Source organism: Lactuca serriola, chromosome 2, assembly GCF_051521515.1.
Source record: "Lactuca serriola cultivar US96UC23 chromosome 2, Lser_US96UC23_V15, whole genome shotgun sequence".
Lineage (NCBI taxonomy): Eukaryota > Viridiplantae > Streptophyta > Magnoliopsida > Asterales > Asteraceae > Lactuca > Lactuca serriola.
The window spans coordinates 26916465-26943065 of record NC_136409.1 but is presented as its reverse complement, the minus strand read 5'-3'; positions in this window follow the sequence as shown (position 1 = coordinate 26943065).

The following is a 26601-nucleotide window of genomic DNA, read 5'->3' as shown; positions in this document are numbered from 1 at the left end:
TAAGAGTTTATGACTAGATAAACATCATAAACACACAAAATCACACATATAAGCATAGAAATCATACAAAGCATACAAAATACATATAGATCTACACTTTCACTTGTATTCCCCCCCCCCCTAAAACTTATAAAACAAAAAATTGGGAGTATGAAGCTCACCTTAGGGTGTGATTTCGGTTTTTGAAGAAAAGATGGGAGAAAACTTGGTGATTTTTGGCCTTAGCACCCTTTTCTTGAAGATCTCGAGTTTGATGTGCTTCTAGGATGTAAGATCACGGGTTTTGCATGGATTAGGAAAAGATTTTGATAACAAAAGAATCTAAGTCATAGATCTAAGCATAATCTTACCTTAGATGAAGAATTTGTGGAAATATCCTCTTGAAAGCTTCCTAAGTTTCGAGATTTTGGAGTGGAGAGGGAGGAAGTGTTCTTGAGTGTTCTTGAGAGAGTTTGAGAGATATTTGTGTATGTGTGTATGTGTTTCGGCCGAGAGTGAGGGAGGGAAAAGAAGAGAAGTGATCCTTGATGAGATAGGTGCTTGGAAGTATGAGTTCCATGCATGGATATCCAATGAATGAAAATGAGGTGGCAATCCAAAGTCAACTCCTCCTTTATCCTTGGGCTTGGGTCGAAAATAGAGAGGGAAGGAAAGATTTTTGGGCTTTTTGCCTCTAGGCCCAAAATTAGAGTTAGTTTGGGTGATCATTGGCCCTTTAAAATAAAATTGTGATTTTTATTCTTCATTAAGCTAGATTAGGTTAATTATGGATCAAGGCTTTTAATTAATTTCATTCTAGGCCCACAATGGCCCAAAATGTTAAAATAAATGATTGTGGGTCCAATTAGAGCCCAATTAGGGTTCTAAGCCCATGATAGTCAAATTGGAAGCTTATTGGTCCATTTTGGTCCAATAAGGAAGTCCTAGTCCAAATTGGACCTAAACAAGAACTTCTAGGGTTTCCAATTGTTTGATGACTACTTGTAGTACTTGTATAATGTATTTGATTGAAGTTTTTGATGTCATAATAATAGGTATCACACATGCTCTTCAAGTTTTTGATTCAACATTTCACTTAAGTATAGTTATTACAAGACAAAAAATTTCAGATTGTGACATCATCCCCCCGTTAGAGGGAATTTCGTCCCGAAATTCTGTTTGAAAGCTAGATTCGAGAATGCTAGAATAGGTGAGGGTACTTTTGCTTCATTTGGTCTTCGCGTTCCCACGTGAATTCTGGTCCACGCTTTGCATTCCACCGTACTTTCACGACCGGGATGCAACTTTGCTTAGTACGCTTCACCTCCCTGTCCATGATTTCAATTGGTTCTTCAACGAACAGGAGATTCTCGTTGATTTCGATTTCGTCACGGGGAATGACAAGTGTTTCATCTGATAGACACTTCTTTAGATTAGAGACATGAAACACGGTGTGTACACTGTTCAGTTCTGCGGGCAGTTGCAGTCTGTATGCTACCGGACCTATTCGAGCGACGATTTCGAAAGGTCCAATGTATCGTGGGTTCAGTTTTCCCCGCTTCCCAAAACGAATAACTCCTTTCCAGGGCGAGACTTTTAACAATACTCGATCTCCGACTTGAAATTCTAAGGGCTTTCGCCGTTTATCGGCATAGCTCTTTTGTCGGTCGCGCAATGCTTGGCATCGAGCTCTGATTTGAATGATCTTTTCCGTAGTTTCATGAATGATCTCCGGTCCCGTAAGCACCTGATCCGACGTGAGTGCTTTTGCTAGTTGGGTGCCACCAACTTCAGCCCAACATAACGGCGATCTACACTTACGTCCGTACAGTGCTTCGAAAGGAGCGACCTTAATGCTTGAATGATAACTATTGTTATACGAGAATTCGACTAATGGTAAATGGGTATCCCATGACTTCCCAAAGTCTATCACACATGCGCGAAGCATGTCTTCAAGCGTTTGAATGGTTCGTTCGCTTTGACCGTCCGTTTGCTGATGATATGCGGTGCTCATGTCGAGATGAGTTCCTAGTGCCTTATGGAGAGATTGCCAAAAATGCGAAGTGAATCTACTGTCCCTATCCGAGATAATAGACGCTGGTACTCCGTGGAGTCTCACGACCTCTCGAATGTACAGACGTGTCAATCTTTCCATCTTGTAGGATTCTTTTATAGGCAGGAAATGGGCAGACTTCGTCAGTCGGTCGACTATTACCCATATGGTGTCCAGTCCGTCCGACGTCTTGGGTAGTTTGGTCACGAAGTCCATAGAAATCCCCTCCCATTTCCACTCAGGGATTACAGTTTGCTGTAATAATCCTGAGGGTTTCTGGTACTCCACCTTCACCTTGGCGCACGTGAGGCACTTACTAACATAGGTTGCAATTTCCGCCTTCATGTTAGGCCACCAATAGTGTTGCTTAATATCCAAGTACATCTTGTCTGAACCGGGATGAATGGAGTATCGTGTCTTGTGGGCTTCCTTCATGACAACTTCTCTAAACCCTCCGAGTTTAGGGACCCAAATACGGTTCATGAAATAGTATACTCCATTCTCCCTTGCCTCTAGGTTCTTCTCCATTCCGCGCAGTGCTTCACTTGCTCTATTTTCCATCTTCATGGCCTCCGACTGGGCTACTGCAATTTAAGCGGCCAGGTGATATTGAATGGTTATTGAGAGAGTTTTTGCCCGACGATTAGAGTACTCCTTCCGACTAAGCACGTCAGCTACCACATTGGCCTTGCCTGGGTGGTACTTGATCTCGCACTCATAATCGTTTAGCAATTCAACCCATCTTCGTTGCCTCATGTTCAGCTCTTTCTGGTTCAAGATGTGTTGGAGACTCTTGTGATACGTGAAGACGGTGCACTTCGTACCGTAAAGGTAATGCCTCCAAATCTTCAGAGCGAAGACCACGAATCCCAATTCTAGGTCATGGGTCGTATAGTTTACTTCATGCGTCTTTAGTTGGCGGGATGTGTAGGCTATCACTCTCCCACATTGCATGAGAACGCAACCTAAGCCCTGATTCGACGCGTCGCAGTAGACTACAAAATCTTCCGTTCCTTCAGGTAGAGATAGTACAGGAGCGCTACAGAGAGCTTCCTTCAAGGTTCTAAACGCAATCTCTTGTTTGTCCATCCATTTGAATGGTACGCCCTTTTACGTAAGCGAGGTAAGCGGCTTGGCGATCTTAGAGAAGTTTTGAATGAATCTCCTATAGTAGCCTGCTAGGCCTAAGAATTGACGAATTTCAGTGGGCGTGGTCGGTGTTGCCCATCCTTCCACTGCTTTGACCTTAGAGGGATCCACATGAATTCCTTCTTGGCTAATGACGTGACCTAGGAAGTTCACACTCCGGAGCCAAAACTCACACTTGGAGAGTTTTGCGTATAGTTTCTCTGATCGCAGCGTTTCTAGGATTTGTCGGAGATGTTGGCCATGCTCTTCTTCGCTTCGGGAATAGACGAGAATGTCATCAATGAAAACAATGACAAAGTTGTCTAGGAATGGTCGACAGATCTGGTTCATCAGATCCATAAATGCAGCAGGGGCATTTGTTAGACCGAAGGGCATTACGACAAATTCATAATGTCCGTAGCGGGTTCGGAAAGCGGTTTTTGGAATATCCTCTTCCCGGACTTTGAGTTGGTGGTAACCGGATCGTAGATCTATTTTAGAAAAATAACTGGCTCCTTGGAGCTGGTCGAATAGATCATCGATTCGCGGGAGTGGGTAGCGATTCTTGACAGTGAGTTTATTTAACTCTCTGTAATCGATGCACATCCTAAAGGATCCGTCCTTCTTTTTGACAAAGAGTACTGGAGCTCCCCATGGCGAGTAACTAGGTCAGATAAATCCCTTGTCCAGAAGTTCACTGAGTTGGCTGGACAATTCCTGCATCTCAGTAGGAGCCAGCCGATAAGGTGACTTAGCTAGAGGAGTTGCTCCTGGTACGAGGTCGATTCGAAACTCAACCTGTCTCTCTGGAGGTACTCCTGGAAGATCTTCAGGAAACACGTCTGGAAATTGACACGCTACCGTCATGTCTTGTATGTTAGTCTCTTCCTTGGTTTTATCCACTATGTGAGCCAGAAATGCCGAATCCTTCTTTCATAGGTGCTTTTGTGCCTTGATACACGAGATGAGGCGAAGATTCGTGCTGGGTTTGTCTCTGTAAATTACTAGGGTTTCGTGATTTGGGAGACGAAGGCGAACGGCCTTCTCGTGGCACATAATCTCGGCATGGTGGGGGCTTAACCAATCCATGCCGATAATCACATCGAAACTCCTAATTGACACTGGCATTAGGTCTATTCGAAAGACGTGTCAATTAAGGGTTAGGGTACATCCAGTGTAGATTTCCCCAGTGGATTCGGTTTTCCCATTGGCCATTTCTACCGTGTAGGTTTCATTTAGCTTTTGGGGTTGTTGTTTTAATAAATGTTTAAACTTATCGCTTACGAAACTTCGCTCCGCTCCGGTATCAAATAAGATGCATGCATACGTGTGGTTTAGGGGAAACGTACCGGTAACAACTGAGGGGTCCTGAATCGCCTCTCCTTGACCCATGGTCAGCATCCTTCTTGTTCCTCTGTTTCCTGAATTGTTGTTGTTAGGGCAGTCTCGGCGGAAATGCCCAATCCTTCCACACCCATAGCAGGTGTGGCTAGGTCCTGCATTGCTGCCGCCGGTGGTGATGTTGTTATTGTTGCGGTAGTTATTGTTGTTGTTTCCCTGACTTTGGTCCTGTGGAGGGTAAGTCCTGCAGTACCTTGCAGTGTGTCCCCTTCGGTTGCAACTGCTGCACTGAAATTCCTAGCATTCTCCAGTATGATGGAGAACGCACTTATTGCACTTGGGAAGATTACCGGAATAAGGTCTGGGAGCATTTGGTGCAGCTGAGGTTGGAGCATGTAGTGTGGCTGGGACCGGCGTGGTGACAGCGTTGACCGCCACTGTCTGCTGCTTTTTAGAGGTCTCGGGACCCTGACGTCCCTTCCTCTTATTGTTCTTTCCCTTCTTGCCATCACCTTCCTTCTTTCTCTTAACCTCTACTGGCTTCTCATCTTTCTTGTTGCCATGGTCATACAGTTTCTTTGCCAATCTTTTCGCACTATCAAATGTTTCGGGGTTTGCAGCTATCACATTCCCTTGAATTGGTGCTGTTAGTCCCCAGATGAATCGCTCAATCTTCTTCCCTTCAGAGGTGATCATTCCTGGGCACAACAGAGATAGTTCACTAAATCTCGATATGTAGGCATCGATATTCGCATTCTGCACAGTGAGGTTCCACAGCTCTTGCTCCATCTTTTGTATCTCGCCTCCCGGGCAGTATTCAGCCATTAACATTTCTTTCATCTCCGCCCACGGCATAGAGTTGGATACAGGGAGCGTCATGGCTTCCACATGTCCGTTCCACCTGGTGAGCGCTTGATCGACAAAAATGCAGGCCGCGAACTTCACTTTCATCTGCTCAGGACAATCGCATATCTCGAATACCGACTCCACCTTCTCGATCCATCAGTTCAGAGTGATCACCTCTCCTGTGCCATTAAAAGTTCGTGGTTTGGCGTTGGTGAAGTCCTTGTAGGTACACGTCTTGGTGGGTCCTTGATTCATTCCGTTGTTCGAACTTCCGACTCCTTGTCCATTGACTCCTGCGTTGTTCCCTTGATGAATTTGTGCCATTGCTGCAGTGACTGCTGCAGATACAGCTGCCTGGAACGCGGCTGATTCAACTTCGGGTGGTGTTGGTCCTGGGTTTCCGCGAGTAGGTCGTAGAGGCATCTTTCTGTCATGAAACGGAAAGATGTTGAGTGTATGTGGTTTCTGCGAGGTTGTGACCCTACTAACTAGGTGCATGGTACGAACTTAAGCACTACTACCATTGAACATTCAATCATAATTTCTCAACACATAGCAATTTGTAATATCATAATAAAGCACGTAAAAGTTTATTAATATTATCCGCATTTGATACAAGAAAATTTTGCTCGTAAGAGCATACATGGGTGACACTAGTTCGATAGCATAACGTCTCTATGAGTAGTGTAATCACTTAAATATAGAGTCGAGGCACATAACATAGTTCCTACGATCTACTAAGATAAGTCTATCCCTAACCGCGATGAGCTGCGTCCGGATATAGCGGTGGAATCATATGCTGAAGTGCTGAGCCAACAGCTGAGCCATCTCAGTCATATCTACAATGACCTCATCCCTCTCATGCTCTGCTTGCACGGCACGTGCTTCCATGGCGAACAGTTGTTGCCGTAAGTCGGAAATCTCGGCTTCTGGGAGCGATTCTCCCTTGCGGGATTTACTGGTGGTACGTGGTGATCCTGTTGCACCTCGCTAACAGGGGATGCGTCGCGATCCGTGTCCGGGGCCTAATCCTCCTCCATGTCATCGTCGGTTTCCTCGAACTCGTAGTCGGTGTCCATGTACTCGTCAGGTTTGACGTCGTGGGTTCCTTCTTGAGTCCCTTCTGGTTCATCTTCAAGTATGCCGTGTGCCACTAGGGCTTGGTGAAATTGAATGCCCTAAAACTCTTCCTCCATGGAGACTGGGAGAAGGTATACGAATGAGCTATCACTTTCCTATGACTTTACCACTACTGCATAAGCCAAACAAACGTTCTCTTTTTGGTGCTATAGGCTATAGTTTTAGGTTCCCTAGACATCACGATTTCATCGGGACATGCATTAGTTACATCTTGGAGGGAATGTAGTTGATCAGGCTACACCCACCCCTTGATACCACTAAGAACAATCCGGATTTAACCGGGATTCTAGTATTATCATGTTTGGTTCGGCGTTAGGTTCTATTTCCTAAAGCAAGCAAGGGTGTTTTATTTACTTGTTTTGTTCAGAGTTATGTTAGTCCCTCTTTTTGGTTTATAGTTGCATATCAATGTGTGGCTAGATATGCTAGTTCACTATAAACAAAGCTCTGATACCAACCTATCACACCCCTGAACCAGACGGCGGAAACGTCCGAGGGCTGCCGTGACTTAATTGAATACCACAACATTGAATATAAATGAAACATAACATTGTTCATCACCATACATTAATATAGTACAACCGATAAAGTTTACACTGAGTACATTGTTTAGTATTACATTCTCAAGATAAATTGTTTGATCGTAGATAACAAACTGCAATCCATCACTGAATACAAATTTCTTCGGTTCACTTGTTACCTGAGAATACAAGTATTTTGAAAACGTCAACATATGAAATGTTGGTGAGTTCATAAGCGGTATTTGAAAATCAACGTTTTGTATTATTTGAAAACCACCAGAAAATCCGATATTTTCTGAAAAGAGTTTCTGAAAAAGTTTGTAAAGATCCATAAGTATGCTTGTTTGTTTCTATAGTTGTAAAAACAATTGTTCATAAAACTTGTGTACATTTCGAAATTTGTATGTATTGAAAAACCCTAGGAAAACCCGATGTTTTCCTAACACTTTGAATTCCATATAGTTGAAAATAAAACCATTGCAGCGTGTGAAGTCATTAATTCCAGGCGACGTCGGATTATTTTTGCGCATGATTAATTGCTATAAACACGCGTTACTCAAACGACCAGTTTATAACTGTACTAACGATTCCCGTAGGCGTCGTCTGTACTAATCACGTTATCCAACTGCCCTGACTTCAGGTAGTGCCACATCCGAAGAGAAAGAGGGCACGAAGACCTCGTTAACTCCATTAGCCGGTTGGGGATAAAATGAGTACGAAGGGCCCTTGGCCCACTCGCATGTGAATAACCGACTTTACTAGCGGTACCAAAGGACCCTTGGGGACCAATAGTAAAAAGCCATTGAAAGTCCTTTTACGCTGTGTTGGATCGTGTAAGACCCAACAACTCGTAAGGTTGGAGTCTTCGGGCCTTAAGATCAGGTCATTGGGCTAGCTAGGCCCAACAAACAAGATTTTACACTTTGGGGCCCAAAGATGGTGCGTCGACGTCTGTGCACTCTCACGTGTGTATTGAATTCCCAAACGTTACTTGTATGATTCGAGTTATCGTCGTGTTAGTAGTTCGAGTTGTTATTGATTCGAGAACGAATCAATTCGCTATGTAGCGATTTTTGGTGTTGTTGTGGATTGCAATTCGTTGAAAGTTGTAGTGCCATTATTTGTTCACAATGAATGCATTGAATCATCAATGAAATTTTTCTGTTTACAGCCCCTCTTGGTTTGGTAATTTTACTTTTTCACCCCTTGGAATAAATAAATTTCCGGTTTAGTCCTTAAACCACTTTTCTTGTCATTTTAGCACCAAAACTTATTGCAATTGACATCTTTCAGCATATTCTTAGTTGAAAACAGTTTTAGTCCCTAAAAATTCTGTTTTATCGGTTGTAACCCTTCTTTTTCGCAATTTTTACATTTTTGGCCCAAATTGGAAATTTTTTGCAACTTTGGTCCTTTTAAATTTTGGAAAGCATTTTAAACCTTAGAAAAGGACTTGGAACACTATTAGTCCACTGTTTTACAGAAAAACACAGTTTTAGCCCTTCCAAACAGAAAATTTCGCATATTGGGCCCTATTGGGCCAAAATTGTCATTTTTAGCCCATTAAGCTTGAAATTCATATTTGTAATCCTCCAAAAGATTATATTTCTAGAAAACACTATATTGAAACTGTTTTGACACTTCTCATCCATCAGAATTCGCAATTTGTCAATTTGGGCCCTTTGACTTTATTTTTTTAGCATTTGATGTCAAAAAAATGAGTTTTTAGCCCAAAGAAGATGTTATGGAGGTATTTAGCAATTTTTCTTAGGATACTTTGTATGTAATAATCTAGTATATGCTAGTATCATTTAACATACAATACATCTCGATTTTTAAGAGTTTATGACTAGATAAACATCATAAACACACAAAATCACACATATAAGCATACAAATCATACAAAGCATACAAAATACATATAGATCTACACTTTCACTTGTATTCCCCCCCATAAAACTTATAAAACAGAAAATTGGGAGTATGAAGCTCACCTTAGGGTGTGATTTCGGTTTTTGAAGAAAAGATGGGAGAAAACTTGGTGATTTTTGGCCTTAGCACCCTTTTCTTGAAGATCTCGAGTTTGATGTGCTTCTAGGATGTAAGATCACGGGTTTTGCATGGATTAGGAAAAGATTTGATAACAAAAGAATCTAAGTCATAGATCTAAGCATAATCTTACCTTAGATGAAGAATTTGTGGAAATATCCTCTTGAAAGCTTCCTAAATTTCGAGATTTTGGAGTGGAGAGGGAGGAAGTGTTCTTGAGTGTTCTTGAGAGAGTTTGAGAGATATTTGTGTATGTGTGTATGTGTTTCGGCCGAGAGTGAGGAAGGGAAAAGAAGAGAAGTGATCCTTGATGAGATAGGTGCTTGGAAGTATGAGTTCCATGCATGGATAACCAATGAATAAAAATGAGGTGGCAATCCAAAGTCAACTCCTCCTTTATCCTTGGGCTTGGGCCGAAAATAGAGAGGGAAGGAAAGATTTTTGAGCTTTTTGCCTCTAGGCCCAATATTAGAGTTAGTTTGGGTGATCATTGGCCCTTTAAAATAAAATTGTGATTTTTATTCTTCATTAAGCTAGATTAGGTTAACTATGGATCAAGGCTTTTAATTCATTTCATTCTAGGCCCACAATGGCCCAAAATGTTAAAATAAATTGATTGTGGGTCCAATTAGAGCCCAATTAGGGTTCTAAGCCCATGATAGTTAAATTGGAAGCTTATTGGTCCATTTGGGTCCAATAAGGAAGTCCTAGTCCAAATTGGACCTAAACAAGAACTTCTAGGGTTTCCAATTGTTTGATGACTATTTGTAGTGCTTGTATAATGTATTTGATTGATGTTTTTGATGTCATAATAATAGGTATCACACATGCTCTTCAAGTTTTTGATTCAACATTTCACTTAAGTATAGTTATTACAAGACACAAAATTTCAGATTGTGACACTTACTCTCAAAAGTTGTTCTTGATGTTAGTTGGTTATGGCATAGGAGGCTTGCTCATCTGAAATTTAGATATATAAATGATCTTGATTCCAGTGAGACGGTCAGAGGTTTATCACTCCTCAAAATCGAAAATGATCGTTTATGCGCTGTATACGAGTGTAGAAAGCAATCAAAGAAGGGTCGTCCCATTATTATTGAAAAATCCATCTCGAAGCCATTAGAACTTCTGCACATTGATCTTTATGGACCCTTAATAGTAGAGAGTTTTCATCACAAAAAATATATTCTTGTGATTGTGGATGACTTTACTAGGTTCACCTGGGTCTTCTTCCTAAGGCTCAATTTAGAAACAGCCTCCAAACTCATCAACTTTATCAAAGGAATTGAAGTTCTCATCAAACTCCTAGTAAGGGGAATCCGAAGTGACAATGTTTCGGAATTGACCACAACTTTTCTGCTCCATACACTCCACAACATAATGGTGTAGTCGAACGACACAACATAACACTTTTCGAAGCTGCTCGATCCATGCTCAACTTTGCTAATCTTTAACTCTATCTTTGGGCTAAAGCTATCTCAAATGCATGCTTTACTCAGAATAGAAGTATCATTCATCGACGCCTCAATAAGACACTGTTTGAAGGCATGAACGGTCGAAAGCCAAGTATCTCTTTTCTTCACGTTTTTCGATGTAGATGCTTTATCAAGAACAATCGTGATCAACATACAAAATTGCAACCCAAAGCTGATGAAGCTATCTTTCATGGATAATCTGCTAAACCAAAGGCTTATCGAGTTCTTGATCAGTGAACTTGTGTTCTAGAGGAAAGCATTGATGTTACCTTTAATGACAATTTCATTCGAAATTCTGGCCCAACCCATGTTACAACTCATATCATGGAGTTGGATGCTCCAGTGCCCGGATGTCCGAACCAGCAAACAACCTACGAAGTTGACTTTGAAACTTTGTTCGGACCCTCAGAAATAGCTCTTGATTGAAAATATCAAACAAGACAAACCTCATCAACTGAAGCTCCAGTCTCCCAAAGTGTTTTAGGACCGACAACTAGTTTTCCTCCATTTGATTCCGAACCATTTCAACCTTCTCAGGTTGAGGGGGAGAATGGTCAACTTTCCCTTGAATCAAATGTGGGTGGATTCCAAGATGCAATTGCTGAATTCCATTCCAATCCTATCAATAACGAGGATGTTGCAAATTTTGTCGATTTCCCACGTGATGATGATGTCAACCTATCTAGTTCAGAAGTTCAGGGGGAGCATCACTATAACATTCCAAAATTCAAGACCAAAAATTTAATTTTTAATTATGTTATTATAAAACCAACAGTATAAAAACATCCATAATAACATCACATGTCAAGACCAAAGTGTCAATACTCAAAACATGTTATCATAAAATAATATGAAAGTGTAATCCCAAATATATCATGTGCGGAAAATCATAGTGTGATGCGCTGCGATCGATTCGGCCCGTTTTCTTTGAAAACGAAGTACCTGAAACCAAAACTGAAAACTATAAGCATGAAGCTTGGTGAGTTCCCCCATCTTATGACATACCATACAACTGTTAGATTTTATACAAACAATCCTATGTGTGCATGCAACCCTAGTTGGATCTATGTTTTCACTATAAGACATACAACTTTATGAACACAAAATAAAACCCTGGCATGCTTCTATAATTTTCGAAAATTACATAGAAGTGTAGTAAACATACCTTTGTTGTTATATATCAATAACAACTAGTTTCCTTGATCTCTTGAACTCTCTTGAGCTCTTGAAAGCAAGCACCACAATTGTAGTGCCTCTAATGGCTCACAAACACCTTGAAGCAAGAAGGAAACAAAGAGAGAGAAGGGAATGATGCTAATTTCGGCCCTAGGGTTTCCTTGGAATCAAGTGGCCTTAAATTGAAGCATAGGGCATGTATTTATACTATAGGGTGCTAGGGTTTCAGTCAAAACCCTAATGGACAGCTTAGCCACCAAGCAACCCAAGGAACCTTATGGAATGAGGCCTTTGGACGAAAATATGATGATCCTTCATCATAATTTCGTTCCCCCTTAGTCCATTAGGTTTCCTAGCCCAAAACTCAACTATCACACATTTGACAGTTTATACCCTTTTATTTAATTAATCTCTTTTAGTCACCAAATTAATTCCTAATTAATTTATGACTAATACTAATTAAATAAATATGATTTCTCCTTTAATATATTATTCTTATAATATATTAATAAATCATAATATCTCCTCTCTCATATCAAATTACCTTGTCAAGTTGCTTTGGTGAAGGCAACCCAAAAGGACCATGCACACTCGGGTCAAGTATATACCAAATATGGTTACTGACTTAGACACTAATCCAACAGTCTCCCACTTGGATAAGTCTAGTAACTATATCTCACGTATAACTTCCGTACCCGATAGCAATCGTAGCTTTCAATAGCCGCTGTCAACTCTGACCAATAATCTGTCCTTCAGATAAGGGATCGTATAATCCTCTGTTCTAGATATCATGCTAACAATACTTATTGTCTAGCATTCTATTTCTTGATTTCTGATTTGTTCGATATAGAACTCAGTTGAACACATCAACTTTATCCTGACCGGGCCCGGCACATAAGTCAAACCAAATCATCAAGTGGCCGAGATATCGCTTTTATCCTCATAGAATAAAAGGAACAGAAAACGTTGACTAATATGCCTTTATCATTTACTAGTTAAACCACACACAATAATACGTTTTATAACATCAAGTTACTGATGCGTTTTCGTATTATCAATGTATAATCAACTAGTAAACAATAACCATATCTCTAGGTTTAAAGATTATATGATATTATCATCTTGCGATTACTTGTGATAACATTCATGAAGTAATACCAGCAAGTGTGGGTCTATTTCAATGCTCAATACAAATTTCATAAGCACTCATAAACTTTGCAGCAAACCTTTGCTATGTCTAAAACTTTTCAGACAATCTACAAACAAATTTATGACAATCTTCCTTCATATCTACTTCCAACATATGAGCGATTGTGAACTGTTCGAATAATCTTATTATTCAGGAAGTCAAAACATGCAAAATCGACACAATAGATAAATAATCAACACAAGATAGAAACTTTCTTATAAATAACACACCTTTATTTAATCATCATTTGTTGAATATGACATTATCTATTACAAGTTTTCTACCTATCTAATCTAAACTAATATCGTCCTTCAGCCCTACGCTCCTAGCGTGCTGCAAATGCTTGACCCTACTCAGTCCCTTTGTAAGGGGATCTGCTGGGTTATCTTCTGACGATACCCTCTTCACAACGAGGAGTCCTTCTTCTACCCGATGTCTAATAAAGTGGTATTTCCTGTCGATATGTCGAGATCTGCCATGATCCCTTGGTTCCTTGGTTAAGGCAACCGCTCCTTCATTATCACAGAAAATTTCCACGGGCTCTTTTATGGATGGCACAACTCCAAGGTCTCCAATGAAGTTCTTCAACCATATAGCCTCCTTTGACGCTTCGCTCGCCGCAATATACTCTGATTCGCACGTTGAATCAGCTACGGTCTCTTGCTTGGAACTTTTCCAAGTCACTGCTCCTCCATTTAGGGTAAAGACCCAGCCTGACTGCGATCGGAAGTTATCCCGATCCGTCTGAAAACTAGCATCACTGTACCCTCGTACCCTTAAGTCATCACTCCCACCGAGGACTAGAAACCATCCCTTGGTCCTCCGAAGGTACTTAAGAATATTCTTAACCGCAATCCAATGTGCCCTACCAGGATTCCCTTGATATCTGCTGACCATGCTTAAAGCGAAGGCCACATCAGGGCGAGTACAAGTCATAGCGTACATGATAGAGCCTACTGCGGAAGCGTAAGGTACTCGACTCATATCAGCTATCTCTGTCTCTGTACTCGGGCTCTGAGTCTTACTCAGCTTGGTATTGCTTTGGATTGGCAACTCCCCTTTCTTGGAATTTTCCATACTAAAACGCTTTAGTACCTTTTCCAAGTATGTATCCTGACTGAGTCCTATCAGTCTCTTTTCCCTGTTTCTTACTATTCTTATTCCCAGAATATAAGCGGCTTCTCCGAGGTCCTTCATAGCGAAGCATTTCCCAAGCCAGGACTTGACTTCCTGCAAGGTTGGGACATCGTTTCCTATGAGTAGTATGTCGTCGACATACAATACGAGGAAGCTTACTATACTCCCACTGGCTTTGACATACACACAAGATTCATCTTCGCTTCGCAGAAATCCAAACTCTTTAACCTTCTCGTCAAAACAAAGATTCCATCTGCGAGATGCTTGTTTCAATCCATAAATAGATTTCTCAAGCTTGCATACTCTATTCGGATGCTTCACATCGACAAAACCTTCTGGCTGATTCATATAGACATCCTCAGCCAACTTTCCATTAAGGAAAGCGGTTTTCACGTCCATCTGCCATATTTCATAATCATGAAACGCAGCTATGGCAAGCATCACCCTAATAGACTTTATCTTCGCAACTGGTGAGAAGGTCTCATCATAGTCAACTCCGGGAGTTTGAGTAAAGCCCTTCGCAACCAATCGCGCTTTATAAGTATGCACTTTCCCATCCATGTCCGTCTTCTTCTTGAAGATCCACTTGCACCCGACTGTCTTACGACCCGGTACATTATCAACCAAATTCCAAACTTGGTTGTCGTACATGGACTGAATCTCGCTGTCCATAGCCTCTTTCCATTTTGCAGACTCCGGGCCTGCCATGGCTTCCTTATAGCTACTAGGTTCATCCAAATTTACTAGTGTACTATCACTAATAAATGTATCCCCTTCAGTAGTAATATGAAAACCATAAAACTGGGGTGGAACGCTAGCCCTAGTGGAACGTCGAAGAGGTAGGGACTCGTCAATAGGTTCAACAGGAGTTTCCTCCTCAAGTTGAGTGCCAGTGTCCGAGGTTCCTTCATCGCTTTGATCTTGAATTTCTTCAAGTTCAATTTGCCTCCCACTGTCTTCTTGGCTTATTAATTCCCTTTCTCGGAAAACCCCTCTTCTAGCAACGAAGACAACATTGTCACTCGGTCTATAGAAAAGGTAGCCAAAAGATTTCTGCGGATAGCCGATGAAATAACACTTCTCACTGCGAGGTTCTAGTTTGTCGTGAGTCTCTCGTCTTACGAAAGCCTCACAACCCCAAACCTTGATATGTGCCAACAAGGGAGCCTTCCCTGTCCACATCTCGTGAGGAGTCTTGGAAACCTTCTTAGTGGGAACTAAGTTAAGTATATGGGCGGCAGTCTCTAAGGCATACCCCCAGAAAGCTATTGGTAGCGAAGTCCGACTCATCATAGAACGAACCATGTCCAACAAGGTCCGATTACGTCTCTCAGCCACACCATTCAATTGTGGCGTTCTCGGAGGCGTCAATTGCGAAACGATTCCACATTCTTTTAGATAGTCGTGAAACTCAAGACTTAGGTACTCTCCTCCTCGGTCTGACCGAAGCATCTTGATTTTCCTGCCCAGCTGATTCTCCACTTCATTCTTAAACTCTTTGAACTTTTCAAAGGTTTCCGACTTTTGCTTGATCAAGTAGATATATCCATATCTGCTATAATCATCTGTAAAAGTCACGTAGAAGCGGCAAGCATCCCTTGTGGTGGATCTAAAGGGCCCACACACATCGGTGTGTATGAGATCCAATAAACCCTTACCCCTTTCACAAGTGCCAGTAAAGGGTGACTTGGTCATCTTCCCAAGTAAACAAGACTCACACGTGTCATCGTCCCTATGGTCGAATGACTCCAACACTCCATCCTTTTGGAGTTGGGCTATGCGTTTCTTGTTGACATGGCCAAGACGACAATGCCACAAGCATGCTTTGTCTAGACTAGTAGACGAATCAATATTCAAAACATTATTTCCAAAATTATCAACAATCATCACTGATTCATAAATCCCATTACAAGGTAATGCATTGAAATAAAAGACACCATTCAAATAAACATTAATAGAACCATTACTATTATCAAAAGAATATCTGAAACCTTGTCTAAACAACCCATGAAAAGAAATAATGTTTCTTGCCATATCTGGCGAATAACAGCAATTCTCTAAATCTATTCCTAACCCATTACTTAACACTAAAGAATAAACACCGACTTTGGTCACAGGCGACGATCTTCTGTTTCCCATAATCAGGTTCATCTTCCCATGCTCCATCTCCCTACTTCTTTTTAGGCCCTGCAAATCAGAACAAATGTGGTAACCACATCCTGTATCGAGAACCCATGAAGTAGCAAATGATGAGTTATTAGATTTAATAGAATACATACCTGCAAATGTGGGCTTGATCTTCCCATCTCTTATGTCCTGCAGATATTGTGGGCAGCTTCGCTTCCAGTGGCCCTTTTGGTGGCAATAGAAGCACTCTGCTTCTTTAGGATCGGAAGAGGGTTTAATGGGGCCTGCTTTGGTCCCACTTGATGACGAACCATCACGGGGTTTCCCCTTATGGTGGCTCTTACATGGAGCCTTCCTCTTTTTACCCTTTCCTTGACTTATCGCCATCACGGGAGCGGCCACAGCAGGCGACGGTGCAACGGATTTGTCTTTGAGGTTGCTCTCAGTAGTCCTCAAGAGTCCTTGGAGCTTGCTCAAGGAGACCTCCTCTTTGTTCATATGGTAGGTCATCCTAAACTGATTGTAGCAGGAGGGCAAGGAGTGGAGGATTATGTCGATAGCCAAATCCTCATCAAACTTAACATTAAGTTTGAGAAGACGATCAACATACCTCTGCATTTTCTGCAAATGAGAGGTTAGGGATTCTCCACTCCCCATCTTAGCGGTGATCATGCTAGTAATGATCTCATAGCGCTCTTGCCTCGCGCTCTGGTGATACCTGTCCAGCAAATCCTGATGCATTTCATATGGATACATGTCCTCATAGGACTTTTGGAGTTCGAGGTTCATGGTGGCCAGCATGATGCAGTGAACTTTCGTGGCATCACGCTCGTGGGCCTCAAAGGCGGCCAGTTCCTCAGGAGTAGCAACATCTGGGATGATCTTCTCAAGCTTTTCATCGAGGACATATTCTTTGTCCTCGTAGCGTGTGATCATGCGAATGTATCTCATCCACTCGTTGAAGTTTGAACCATCAAATGTCACTTTCTGACACAAGTTCATCAACGAGAATGACCCAGAAGCGTTGTTGTTGTTGTTGTTAGCAGACATCTGAAAAAGAAAGGGACAAAGCTTGATTAGAAATGAATCCCTAATTAAACACCCAAATGAGAAATTAGGGCTAGGATCCAACAACATTATTTACAACTTAGAAAGGGATGCCGTACTCTAAAAGTAAATAACTTGAAGGTAAGTGAATGACGATTCACTAATTCTCACCATGAAAAACGAAAAAACAATTTAGGTTTTAAATGTATTGAAAACTCCTAGATCTTTGAGATTCATTGAACTTTTCAATGGCATGTTTAAATCTCGATATGCATTTCACATTTGCGACTGGGATGCCGAGGATCGCAAACAAATTTGTGAATAACCATGCGAATTAACGTGGTGCACTCAACGTCACTATCACCTAATCAATGTGTCGGTAAACCACACACGCTCCATTGATCTATGACAAACATCGAGTCACCCTTCGCTACCTATGTCATCCCCAAATTGATGTGCCGGTTAACCACACGCGCTCCATCAACGTTTGACAAGGGTACGAAGTGTAATTCCATGGATTAGCATCATTTTCACATTTTACCCTAAAGTAACTAAGAGTGGGAATTTGTAAAACAATGTAGTTACTTTAATATTTCCATTATACTTTTAATGAGGAATTAAGTGCCCTATCCTATCCGTTCGGCTAACGACCCTCCACCAGTCAAGCAAGCGGTAGATGTGAGTGTACATCCATTAAGCGCCATTTTATAGGCAGCAACCTTATACCCACCTTATAGACCGGCTTCGTGAATGAGGCCTACTTGCGATAAGACTAGCTTATTCTTATACATATATAATAATTAATCTTATAATATCATAATTGTATAAGGGTGTATTTTAAAGCATTTCAAAATACTAGTATCTTAATGTGTATTTAAAATTTTCGAATATTAAGGCTATTTAATTTAAAAATTTTAAACACCAAGAAAACTTTGATTTAATAATTATCAAAATTAAACAATTAATTTGAACTATTAAATCTTTAAGGTTTATCATAAAATTAAATTATTAATTTAATTAATCCTTTTATCCCCTAGATTTTTAAATATATGGAAAGGATAATACAAGATCTTTAATTATCTAGTTTAAACAATTAAATGGATAATCATAAAGATAGCAATATCCAAATCCCTAAAATCTTGGGATCTAATCTTGGGGGGCAAGGGAATTTCAAAATCCCTAGGGTTTCTTAACCCTAATTTCGAAATTTGGAGGCTAGGCAAAAAGAGTTTAAGAACCCTATAAAAAAATCGCCAACTAGGGTTTTGCAACCCTAATTTGCGAAAATCACCAAGCCTTAGGGTTTACTTGCCATAAACCCTAATTTGTCAAATTCATAATATGCATCAAATCCAATTGAAAACAAAAAACCAATGGCTCTGATACCACTGTTAGATTTTATACAAACAATCCTATGTGTGCATGCAACCCTAGTTGGATCTATGTTTTCACTATAAGACATACAACTTTATGAACACAAAATAAAACCCTGGCATGCTTCTATAATTTTCGAAAATTACATAGAAGTGTAGTAAACATACCTTTGTTGTTATATATCAATAACAACTAGTTTCCTTGATCTCTTGAACTCTCTTGAGCTCTTGAAAGCAAGCACCACAATTGTAGTGCCTCTAATGGCTCACAAACACCTTGAAGCAAGAAGGAAACAAAGAGAGAGAAGGGAATGATGCTAATTTCGGCCCTAGGGTTTCCTTGGAATCAAGTGGCCTTAAATTGAAGCATAGGGCATGTATTTATACTATAGGGTGCTAGGGTTTCAGTCAAAACCCTAATGGACAGCTTAGCCACCAAGCAGCCCAAGGAACCTGATGGAATGAGGCCTTTGGACGAAAATATGATGATCCTTCATCATAATTTCGTTCCCCCTTAGTCCATTAGGTTTCCTAGCCCAAAACTCAACTATCACACATTTGACAGTTTATACCCTTTTATTTAATTAATCTCTTTTAGTCACCAAATTAATTCCTAATTAATTTATGACTAATACTAATTAAATAAATATGATTTCTCCTTTAATATATTATTCTTATAATATATTAATAAATCATAATATCTCCTCTCTCATATCAAATTACCTTGTCAAGTTGCTTTGGTGAAGGCAACCCAAAAGGACCATGCACACTCGGGTCAAGTATATACCAAATATGGTTACTGACTTAGACACTAATCCAACAACAACACACATACTGTCAAGCATATCCGGGTGCTGGGCTAGCCCTTCGGTATCTTTCAACTGATATCCGGGTACTATTTCGCCCCTTATCACTACCACATAATAACATACCCAAATATACTGTTAGACATATCTGGGTGCCCGACCTACTCCTTCGGTATCTTTCAGCCGGTATCCGGGAGCTGGTCTCCCTTTCGGTATTTTTCAACCGGTAAACGGGAGCTGGCCTCCCATCGGTATCTTTCAACTGGTAATCCGGGACTATTTCACCCCTACCACTACCACATAATAACATAAAATAAACATACTGCTAGGCATGCATGGGTACTGACTACCCCTTCGGTATCTTCCAACCGGTATGTGAGGACTATTTCACCCCTACTTCTACTAACACATATAACAGAGCACCCTAGCACATAAAAGCACATCAGATAGTGGCAAACCAAAAAATTATCACAAAGACAATCATCTCATACATAATCAACTACTCATGGGCCGACATTGGTGCCTTAGACCCACCTCTACTGGAAGGCAACTCACCTCGCACTACTGAAGTCCTACAGACTGAAACTCAGACAATTGGATGACAGATTCCCAAACTGTCAACATCAAAACAATATCCAATTAATAATTGGGTTCAAACACATAACCATAAGTCCATGCTTGGGGTTAAAAGACTGCTTTGCCCCATCTTAGTTTGATTCAAGCTCAAGGCCCATTACAAAGGCCCAAAAGTCAAACTATGAATAAAAGCCCAACATATGGCCCAATTTTCCAAATTGGGACTAAACCTCTACATGGTCTTACCCTAAGGCCCAACAATTTGGTCCAGTCCAAACATTTGGCATTTCTAATGGCCCAATATATCATAATCATAAAGGCCTAACTAAAAGCCTAAGCGAAATTATTGTTTCACATAAAATGACAATTAGGGTTAAGTGTTTCTCACTTAACCCATTAAGGACTTAATCCATTAAGTCCATCAATTTATTGGGTTAATCATTAGTGTGGCCGGCTTATTACACAATCCCAATCCGATCATCCAAAATGCGGGTCTCGACAACCCACAACCCATATAATCCAAAATTTGGGTTTTCTAAACCCTAATTAGGGTTTCCAACCCAATCGCAACCTAATAGGCCCAAAATCTAAGTCTGTAGATCCATTAGGGTTTTCATTAGGACCGTTAGGGTTTCATAAGTCGGGCACCAACCACTACCACCTCGGGTAGTGGTAGTCAGCAAAGGCTCACAGCGGCGGCCACCACCTTGCGGTGGTGGTTTTGGTTCTAGTCCATTTTTGTCCAAGCATCCCAAACGAAGTCGAAATACAAACAATGCACACTGCCACCCAACACAACGGCTAGTGGCGGTAGGAGGTGGTAACCACCACCTCACGGTGCTAGTTATGAGTTCTCTTTTTATTATTCCTACACCGATTACAATTTACAACAAAAAATCCCGAATAAACACACACACACAAAGCCACCCTTGTGGTGGCCGGCGGTGGCACCTGGTGGTAGCCACCACCCACGGTGGTGGTCGTGGTTATTCTACGTTTTTCCGTAAAAACAAAACCACATTCAACACAAACACATGCTTCTAATTTTCAAAATGCACCCCAGCCACCCACCTGGTGGTGTTTGGAAACGACAACAACAATGCACATGGCAACAGTGGCAGATTGCGGTGACAGCCACCACCTTTCGGTGGTGGCGATGCTTTCTTTTGGTACATTGCCCAACAAACACATTAACATACGCGAGTTCATGCTGGAAATGCATCTAAACACCTCCACCCTTGCGGTGATGCACGAAAATCAGCGATAAAGGCGATGGAACAACAACCCACGAACTAAAAGGAAAGGCACCGCTGACAGAGCTACCCTCGAGACGACGACGACAACTGGAACTCAGCAGAAAACCACTGTAGGGAATGATGACGGCGCATCTTCAACCAAGAATGGTGGTCGAGCTCCATTGTCAAAGATACTCGATGAGCGGCATCACTCGCGAGCTTTGTTCACCCTATCATCCCCGACTACGAGGTCGGGTCCATGGCTTCTCGTCTTCTACGACGGTGGGTGTAGTGGTGGTGGTGGATGAACTCGACTAGACAGCGACGACCGGAGGTTGAGGGTGAGAGAGTGGCAGCTGATATCACTCCTAGGGTTAGGGTTATGTAACGACTAAATACCTGAGACTCGTAACCTTATTACCATAATGCCACAAATGGTCCCTCCCTTCACCTTTTCTTTCAAATTCAACGCATATTTCATCCGTTGAATCCCCAACCTTAAAACCCATTTCAATTCAGGTACAATACTTACCAAACAACCCTCCGTTTTGAAAATTCTTTGCAAGGCTAGTCCGGAATTACCCTTTTAACCTCCAAGATCTCAATTATGACATATTCAACCCTTCTTTCTCTTTTTCTTTCAAATTAACTTCAAATTTACCCAAATAGCCCCTCCTTTACACAGTATTATCAATATAAGTCCACAAACTACAAAACGAGCCCGATTGATTATCCTTTAGCCATATGTTCAAGTATTCCTTCCACTACGAACCCCGAAATCGCTCTTTAGTCCTCATAAACAAATTATAATGCCAATTACACACTTTTTCACCAATATCTTTATTTTATTATATTCAAATATCAAAATAAAATAATACTTAAAACACATCTTCAGCATAACCATAGAGCTACCTAATAGGATCAAATCAACTACTCTGAGATTATTTAATCCCACTATGAGCGACCTAGCATAACCAAAGAAATCTATTGTTCCGTCCATACTTGCAACCCAAAACATAAAAACTATTACCGAACAAATGTTGAAACTGTCCGAACACTGAACTGCCAGAAGCAGTATGTTGTCACAAGGCTGCTTTCCAAAATCTATCAAGACCTCCCTAGTCTCAATTCATTCACCATACATCTAAAATACCGGGTTCCAGCCCGATTGTGGAGCCAAAAAAACACACGCAGTCGCTCCACACGACTTCCGAACGAATTCCTTCTCTGTAACTTGTTGCCACTAGTTATCATGCCACTGTGGCTCTAACGACATTTTGATCCAACCGCGCAGGTCCATGTGTTGAATCCTGATGTCACCAATCCAAGGCTAAAAGTTGAAACGACATGATTTTTTTTAAATAAAATTTTCATTTTTAGTTTCACAAAACACATGTCATTTTATATAAAACACCATAATAGTCAACAAAGTTGTCTAAACATCATATAAAATCCTATATCCACAATCATAGCTCAATGTCCTGAGTGTGTGTACAATCACGCCGGTTCCTTCCCGCGATCCTCTGAGGTACCTAAAACACATAACACATAACACGGTAAGCACGAATGCTTAGTGAGTTCCCCAAAATACCACATGCATATAAATTAGCCACTCGAGGCTATAGCTCTATGGCGACTTCTGGCCAATGTGTCTCAGTGGACCTTCTAGCTCCACAACTCTGGTAGACCTTCCGGCCCTACCCTGATGACCATCCGGTCCTACTTTGTTGACCTTTCGGCCCAACTTTGTTGACCTTTCGGCCCAACTCTGTTGACCTTCCGGGCCAAGCCCTGTCGACCTTTCGGTCCGAACCAGGCAACTCATAACATAACATATCACATAAAACATATATCACATATCACATATAAGTACATATGACCTTCCAGTCACATATATTTACCAGTCTAGGTAAGGTATAATGAGAAGACTCACCTCAAACTATCTCGAAATAATCTCGAACTCTAATCTACGATCTAGCCTCCGTCTAATACACTTAAACATAAATTCTTACTGAGTAATGTTTGAACCTGAAAGTGAACCTCTAGCAATTCTTGATACTAATTCCGAAGTGTGTTTGGTTCCGAAGAGATAGGTGCTCTGGAAGCTGTCAGATGCTGAAGAAACGAAGTAATGAAGAAAGGAGAAAAGGAACACATTTCGGAGTGTCTATTACGTCCAGAATGCTTGCTGATCTGAAGAATGCTAATTTGTCTTTTGACATTTATTATATTTGTATTGATGTAACGTCTCATAGGACTTAGCTTTTTTTACTGTTAGACAATCAGAATGTCAGAAATAGTTCTTGTGTCCAGTCCTATGTAAGTTACTTGGTCAATTCGCTGTAATACTCTCTCCTATATAGGAACACTCAGTACAAGAATATGACAGATCTTTTCTCTAACTTTTGGCATTTATCTTTATCACATAAAAAACATTCATCTTGTTCATTTATTGATTTTTCCTTGATCATTATCTACTTATTCATACTTAATGTCTTGAGCATTTGTTGAACTAATTATCTAAGATTTGACCGGTCTTTCCAGCCTTGATTTGAACATCTATTAGCAAGCAGACACTGATCTCAATCATTCACTCAAGGTTTGGGTTTTCAAACCTTGTCCCTACGAAAAGATCTTGTTCTCTCAATTTGTATCAGAGCTTGAGTGGTTGTCTTTTGAATCTATAAGATCAAATTGTAGTTGGTTTGAACTTAGCTTGGTATTTCAACCATTCCTGTGTTAAGGATAAGAGTTCTTCTATCTACCACTTAAGCTTGTAGATATCTTGACTTCAATGGTTGCTTCAAATCCTCAACAAATGATTTCAACACAAATCACAAATAGCGTGGGTGGCCCTACTCGTTCCCCATTGCTAGTTGTGGAAGAATATGATCACTGGAAAGTTAGAATGGAAAGATTCCTTTTGGCCAAAGATAAAGGTGAAGAGATCTGGAGATTCGTGAAAGAAGGTCCACATGTTCCTATTAGAACTGTTGTAAGAGATGCTGGTGCTTAGCTTATGGGTCAAGATGAAGCTCGTCCAGCCCTTCTAACTGCAGATGATGTTGAAAAATTGCATGCTGATCAAGTTGCCTTCTCGGAAATGGTGTTTGGTGTTCCTCCATCACTTTTATAGCATATCAAGCTATGCAAATCAGCCAAAGAAATTTGGGACACTCTTCAGGATCTGATTGAAGGTTTCGAAAATATGAAGGAAAAATGCCTCACCTCGGTTGTCAATGAATTTGACACTTTCACTAACACTCCAGGCGAATCCGTAGCCTCAGCCTCCAACCGAGATCGAATCGTTGTCAACGACATGACTGCTCATGGAATTGTTCGAACTCCTCTCGAGTACAATCTCAAGTTCATTAACAGTCTTGGTAAAGGATGGGAAAATGTAAAGTCTTGTCTTCAACACAATGGTTCCTTAAAAAATTGAAACTCTATCAACTTTTTGATGAGCTTCGGGGACATAAATCCAATGTTGGTCAAACCATAAGAGAACTTTCCGGAGGAGCACTCGCTCTAGTTAGTTCTTTTGAATCAACCATTCCGAACCCACCTACTCTAGAACCTTAGAAACCCGTTGTTCCTTTGACTCAGTGATCCTTAACTTCGTTATCCACACACATCTATCCTGACAATGATTCCGAAACTTCGAAATCTGAACTCCATTTCCAATAAGAGTTTGTTTTACTTTCAATGAAATACAAACGTCCGTTCAATCCCTCTTACAAAACATACCAAAACAGGTTCAGTGGTCCTCACCAAAACCATCATCAACCATATTCTACTCTGGAACCAAAACATACCTCCGAAAACCCTCCTGCATACAAGCCTAACCTCACTAAACCAAACTCAGCTCCAAAATCTTTTCAAAGTTCCAACACAGATAAACCAAAGATTTTGTGTCATAAATGTGGTCATGCAAACCATTTGGCCAAAGATTGTCTAGCTGATGCTACACAAAAACCAAAACTCAAAGACTCCACTTATTATGTCCGAAAAGCACAAGAAATGGCAGAAAGTGAGAAGGCATTTGTCACTACAGTTTCAAGAGATATTGAAGGACACTGGTCATCCAAAGATGATGAAGATTTGGTGTCTGGAAGAAATATATGTTTGATGGCAAGAAAAACGGTTGAATGTGATGAAGTTTATTGGTCTTCTGGGTCCCAAGATGAAGATGATGTTGCTGAACCTCACTACTCCTACATGGCCACTAATGATCCACCAGGTCGAAGCATTGTTCAGTAGGTAAAATCCATGATCTCTGATAATAATTTTGATTTGACTTTATATGAACCTTATCTGACTCAGATCCAAACAGATATGAACACTATCTATAAAGCCTATGAGTCTGCCATAGAAGCCAGTGAGAAGAAAGATTGTGAACTAAGTCGTCTTAGATTACGTTTTGAGGATAAGAAATTGAAAATCGAGTCTATAGAACATGAACTTGTAATATCAAAAGATGAATGTATCATTTTGAAGGATAAATGTGAAATCACTTATTCTGAACGAAACATTTTGATTTTTGATAAAAAACGCCTCAATGCCAAAATAGATGCTTTGCATAACTTTGTAGACATGCTTTAAGCTGACATTCGAATGACTCATAATTTTCGTCATCCATGGTCAAAAGCTCCTGGTCTTGGAAGCGAGTTTCCGAAACTATTTAATAGTCCCCTGAAGGAATTGCAAAATTTGTCATTCATGGGATAGGTTCCGAACATCAAAAATTCGGACACTCCTATTTCTCAATTATCAGCCCTTCAGGAGGATAAAAGATCTTTTGAGTCCCTAATTCTTGAGTTCCAACCAATAGTTGTCAAGTGTATTGATTCCACGCCTCTGATAAACCTAGACCTGAATCGGACCATGGAATATCATTATAGTTTTCCAAATTGTGTAGACTATGTTCCTAAAATCATACGCGTACACAACTGTGTGATTGAGGAAATTATTCCGGAAACAACTGAAGTCAATGCCTCGGAATTTGTATGGGCATCTTTAGATGATAAAGTTGAAGTCTCAAGCAATGTTTCCTCTGATTCTTGTGAATCAGACTCCATAGTTCCTTTAAAGACCAAATTGGTTCCCATTACTCCTAAATTTTCAAATCCATCCAAAGGACTAACTTCTGGATCCACTCCTCATCTTAAGAGAAAACCAATGTTGAATAGAAAAGATATTGTAGATCCCAAGGTCGAAGCTAGAAATGCTTTCAAAAAGGAAGTTAAAACTAGACAAGATTCCAGATTCCTTGCTTATTATAAACCAAATTCATTATGGAATCCTCGTGTCTTCATTCATAGTCAAAACTCCTTTGTTGCTACAAGAATCCTGAAAAGACCTTCCGAACCTTTTGCTCGTTCGGAATCTAAGGATGTCCTTAGC